The following is a 6,234-nucleotide window of genomic DNA, read 5'->3' as shown; positions in this document are numbered from 1 at the left end:
AAAAAAAAGCCGATAGAGAGGTAGAGAGAGATTATATGACAGTTACTTCAAAGAGGAGCAATTAGACTCCCAGGGTACTGTTTCACTTTGCCCTTCAAATATTTATTTGGGGACAGCATGAGTTTATGGCCTCAGTTACAAGCATGAAATAAATGAGGCTTTCACTTCCATTTCTATGTAATTATCAGTAGGAATATTGTTGGCATCACATTTATCCCGACATAAGCTACAAATGTTGCTTTGGGTAAGCATCATCCCCCAAAAGAATGGAGACCTACTTTCTGGCCAAGTGAGGAGTACTCTGTCAATTATCAACTAAGAGAGTCCACAAGTTGTATTTTAATGAAGTTGCAAGTAACAAATGACTCCAAATTGGAAGTCACACTTCCAGGACCTCAGCTTGTCAAATCTCAGATGGTGGCTGATTTCCAGACACCAATAATAACACTTTTAACACAAGCAGCTGAGAGGAGCTACCCCACACCCAAGGTCAGGGGCAGTGGCTGAGAGGAGCTACCCCATATCCAAGGTAAGGAGCAGCGGCTGCACGTTGCTGGAGCAGCCGTGAAGAGATGCCCCACGTCCAAGGTAAGAGAAACCCAAGTAAGACGGTAGGTACTGAGAGAGGGCACCAGAGGATGGACAGACTGAAACCACAATCACAGAAAACCAGCCAATCTGATCACACGGACCACAGCCTTGTCTAACTCAATGAAACTAAGCCACACCATGGGGGCCACCCCAGATGGGTGGGTCATGGTGGAGAGGTCTGACAGAATGTGGTCCACTGGAGAAGGGAATGGCAAACCACTTCAGTGTTCTTGCCTTGAGAACCCCATGAACAGTATGAAAAGGCAAAAAGATAGGACACTGAAAGATGAACTCCCCAGGTCGGTAGGTGCCCAATATGCTACTGGAGATCAGTGGAGAAATAACTCCAGAAAGAATGAAGGGATGGAGCCAAAGCAAAAACAACACACAGTTGTGGGTGGGACTGGTGATAGAAGCAAGGTTTGATGCTATAAAGAGCAATATTGCATAGGAACCTCAAATATTAGGTCCATGAATCAAGGCAAATTGGAAGTGTTCAATAAGGAGATGACAAGAGTAAATATCAACATTCTAGTGTCAGTGAACTAAGATGGACTGGAATGGGTGAATTTAACTCAGATGACCATTATATCTACTACTGTGGGCAGGAATCCCTTATAAGAAATGGAGTAGCCATCATAGTCAACAAAAGAGTCCGAAATGCAGTACTTGGATGCAATCTCAAAAACGACAGAATGATCTCTGTTCGTTTCCAAGGCAAACCATTCAATATCACAGTAATCCAAGTCTATACCCCACCCAGGAACACTGAAGAAGCTGAAGTTGAACAGCTCTAGGAAGACCTTCTAGAACTAACATACAAAAAAGATGTCCTTTTCATTATAGGGGACTGGAACGCAAAAGTAGGAAGTCAAGAAACACCTGGAGTAACAGGCAAATTTGGCCTTGGAGTACAGAATGAAGCACGGCAAAGGCTAATAGAGTTCTGCCAAGAGAACACACTGGTCATAGCAAACACCTTCTTCCAACAACACAAGAGAAGACTCTACACATGGACATCACCAGATGGTCAACACCAAAATCAGATTGATTATATTCTTTGCAGCCAAAGATGGAGAAGCTCTATACAGTCAGCAAAAACAAGACTGGCAGCTGACTGTCACTCAGATCATGAACTCCTTATTGCAAAATTGAAGAAAGTAGGGAAAACCACTAAACCATTCAGGTATGACCTAAATCAAATCCCTTATGACTATACAGTGGAAGTGAGAAATAGATTTAAGGGACTAGATCTGATAGAGTGCCTGATGAACTCTATCAGGCACTTATGACTTATAAGTCATAGAAGAAAGCCATTGAGACTGTAAACACACACACACACACACACACACTTATGGAGGTTCGTGCCATTGTACAGGAGACAGGCATCAAGACCATCACCGAGAAAAAGAAAAGCAAAAAAGCAAAATGGCTGTCTGAGGAGGCCTTACAAATAGCTGTGAAAAGAAGGGAAGTGAAAAGCAAAGGAGAAAAGGAAAGATATACCCATTTGAATGCAGAGTTCCAAAATAGCAAGGAGAGATAAGAAAGCCTTCCTCAGTGATCAATGCAAAGAAATCGAGGAAAACAACAGAATGGGAAAGACTAGAGATCTCTTCAAGAAAATTAGAGATACCAAGGGAACACTTCATGCAAAGATAGGCTCAATAAAGGACAGAAATTGTAGGGACCTAACAGAAGCGGAAGATATTAAGAAGAGGTGGCAAGAATACACAGAAGAACTGCACAAAAAAGATCTTCACGACCCAGATAATCACGATGGTGTGATCACTGACCTAGAGCCAGACATCCTGGAATGTGAAGTCAAGTGGGCCTTAGGAAGCATCACTACAAACAAAGCTAGTGGAGGTGATAGAATTCCAGTTGAGCTATTTCAAATCCTGAAAGATGATGCTGTGAAAGTGCTGCATTCAATATGCCAGCAAATTTGGAAAACTCAGCAGTGGCCACAGGACTGGAAAATGTCAGTTTTCATTCCAATCCCAAAGAAAGGCAATGCCAAAGAATGTTAAGTCTACCACACAATTGCACTCATCTCACACGCTTGTAAAGTGATGCTTAAAATTCTCCAAGCCAGGCTTCAGCAATACGTGAACTGTGAACTTCCAGATGTTCAAGCTGGTTTTAGAAAAGGCAGAGGAACCAGAGATCAAATTGCCAACATTCACTGCATCATTGAAAAAGCAAGAGAGTTCCAGAAAAACATCTATTTCTGCTTTATTGACTATGCCAAAGCCTTTGACTGTGTGGATCACCACAAACTGTGGAAAGTTCTGAAAAAGATGTAAATACCAGACCACCTGACCTGCCTCTTGAGAAACCTATATGCAGATCAGGAAGCAACAGTTAGAACTGGACATGGAACAACAGACTGGTTCCAAATAGGAAAAGGAGTATGTCAAGGCTGTATATTGTCACCCTGCTTATTTAATCTATATGCGGAGTACATCATGAGAAACACTGGGCTGGAAGAAACACAAGCTGGAATCAAGATTGCCAGGAAATATATTAATAACCTCAGATATGCAGATGACACTACCCTTATGGCAGAAAGTGAAGAGAAACTAAAAAGCCTCTTGATGAAAGTGAAAGAGGAGAGTGAAAACATTGACTTAAAGCTCAATATTCAGAAAACTAAGATCATGGCATCTGGCCCCATCACTTCATGGCAAATAAATGGGAAAACAATGGAAACAGTGGTTGACTTTATTTTTCAGGGCTCCAAAAATCACTGCAGATGATGACTGCAGCACTGAAATTAAAAGACGCTTACTCCTTGGAAGGAAAGTTATGATCAACCTAGATAGCATATTCAAAAGCAGAGACATTACTTTGTCAACAAAGGTCCGTCTAGTCAAGGCTATGGTTTTTTCCAGTGGTCATGTATGGATGTGAGAGTTGGACTGTGAAGAAAGCTGAGGGCCGAAGAATTAATGCTTTTGAACTGTGGTGTTGGAGAAGACTCTTGAGAGTCCCTTGGACTGCAAGGAGATCCAACCAGTCCATCCTAAAGGAGATCAGTCCTGAATATTCATTGGAAGGACTGATGCTGAAGCTGAAACTCCAATACTTTGGCCACCTGATGTGAAGAGCTGACTCATTTGAAAAGACCCTGATGCTGGGAAAGATTTAGGGCAGGAGAAGAAGGGGACAACAGAGGATGAGATAGTTGGATGGCACCACTGCCTCAGTGGACATAGGTTTGGGTGGACACTGGGAGCTGGTGATGGACAGGGAGTCCTGGCATGCTGCAGTTCATGGGGTCACAAAAAGTCGGACACAACTGAGTGACTGAACTGAAGTGAACACAGTGGACTGTACAAGCCTTCCCCTGGCCCATGGTCAATTTGGCCAGTAATTTGACTTCAGCAACAGATATGAATCTGTGACCTACCTGCAAATTAGTCCTGATGATATGGATACAGAGCTGTAGAATGGAGACTAACAGAAGCATCCAGTTTGACCACCACTGGGGCAATAAGCCCCATCTCTCAGAGTTGGTGAACTTTATCATGTATGATTTAGTATCACTGGATTCTTGGCTTGTTGGTGGAGTAATCCCCACATTTGTGCATTTTTGTGCCCTGAGTATGCATTTGGAATGCTCAAGTCCTCCCTTCTAATTCCCCTGGTAGCTCAGATGGCAAAGAATCTGCCTGCTCTTGGGCTTCCCTGGTGGTTCAGCTGGTAAAGAATCTGCCTGCAATGCAGGAGACCTGGGTTTGACCCCTGGGTTGGGAAGATCCCCTGGAGAAGGGAATGGCTACCCACTCCAGTATTCTGGAGAATTCTGGCCTGAGAATTCTATGGACTGTATAGCCCATCTGGTTGCAAAGAGTCAGATATGACTGAGTGACTTTCACTTTCCTTTTCTTTCCCTTCTAATTCACCATTGGTTATTCCAAAATACTTGTGTTTCATATGAAACAAAACACTGTATTGTCTCAATGTTCCCATAATTCTATAGACAACCCGAGTGGGTTTGTCTTTGCTCTTAAAGAAGACATTAGGTATCACCGGTGGCAAGGTTGGAGAATGGGCTCTCTGCTCCCTGCTGCATCCTCCTTCTCTTTCTGACTGCAACAGATTGAACTGTGTCCTCCCAAAATGCATGTATCAAAGCTCTAACCCCTCAATGTGACTGTATTTGAAGGTAGGGCTTTGAGGAGGTAATTAAGGTTAAATAAATTCATAAATAAGGTCATTAGAAGAACTAAAGTGCCTCCTGATGAAAGTGAAAGAGGAGAGTGAAAAAGTTGGCTTAAAGCTCAACATTCAGAAAACTAAGATCATAGCATCTGGTCCCATCACTTCATGGGAAATAGATGGGGAAACAGTGACAGACTTTATTTTGGGGGGGCTATAAAATCACTGAAGATGTTGATTGCAGCCATGAAATTAAAAGACACTTTCTCCTTGGAAGAAAAGTTATGACCAACCTAAGCAGCATATTAAAAAGAAGAGACATTACTTTGCCAACAAACGTCTGTCTAGTCAAGGCTATGGTTTTTCCAGTGGTCATGTATGGATGTGAGGGTTGGACTATAAAGAAAGCTGAGCACCGAAGAATTGATGCTTTTGAACTGTGATGTTGGAGAAGACTCTTGAGAGTCCCTTGGACTGCAAGGATATCCAACCAGTCCATCCTAAAGAAAATTAGTCCTGAGTATTCATTGGAAGGACTGATGTTGAAGCTGAAACTCCAATACTTTGGCCACCTCATTGGAAAAGACTGGGAAAGATTAAAGGTGGGAGGAGAGGAGGACAACAGAGCATGAGATATTTGGATGGTATCACCAACTCGATGGACATGAGTTTGACTAAGTTCCGGGAGTTGGTGATGGACAGAGAAGCCTGGTATGCTGCAGTCCATGGGGTCACAAAGAGTTGGACACGACTGAGCAACTGAACTGAACTGAACTGAAAGATCATTAGTGCTTCCCAGGTAGCACTAGTGGTAAAGAATCTGCCTGTCAATGCAGTAGACATAAGAGATGGGGGTTCAACCCCTGGGTCAGGAAGATTCCCTGGAGGAGGAAATGGCAACCTGCTCTAGTATTCTTGCCTGGGGAATCCCATGAGCAGAGGAGCCTGGTGGGCTACAGTCCATGGGACAGAGTCGGATACTACTGAAGCGACTCATCACAAAAGGCTAAATGTCCTAGTCCAATAGGGCTGACTACTTTATAAGGCTTGCTCTCACTCTCTGGTTCTCTCCACTCATGTAGGGAGAAAAGGCCACGTGATTACACATCGAGATGGGCCATTTCCAAGCCGGGAGGAAAGCCCTCACCAGAACCTGACATGCCGTTACCTTGACCTTGACTTCCAGCCTCCAGAATGGTGAGGACATAAATGTCCGTTCAGTTCGGTTCAGTTCAGTCACTCAATCGTGTCCCACTCTTTGCAACCCCACGAATCGCAGCACGCCAGGCCTCCCTGTCCATCACCAACTCTTGGAGTCTACCCAAACTCATGTCCATCGAGTCAGTGATGCCATCCAGTCATCTCAACCTCTGTCGTCCCCTTTTCCTCCTGCCCCCAATCCCTCCCAGCATCAGGGTCTTTTCCAATGAGTCAGTTCTTCGCATGAGGTGGCCAAAGTATTGGAGTTTCAGCTTT

This window comes from Bison bison, unplaced genomic scaffold, assembly GCF_000754665.1.
Source record: "Bison bison bison isolate TAMUID 2011002044 unplaced genomic scaffold, Bison_UMD1.0 scf7180017864270, whole genome shotgun sequence".
Lineage (NCBI taxonomy): Eukaryota > Metazoa > Chordata > Mammalia > Artiodactyla > Bovidae > Bison > Bison bison.
The sequence above is the reverse complement of the archived record's forward strand: the minus strand, read 5'-3'. Positions refer to the sequence as shown.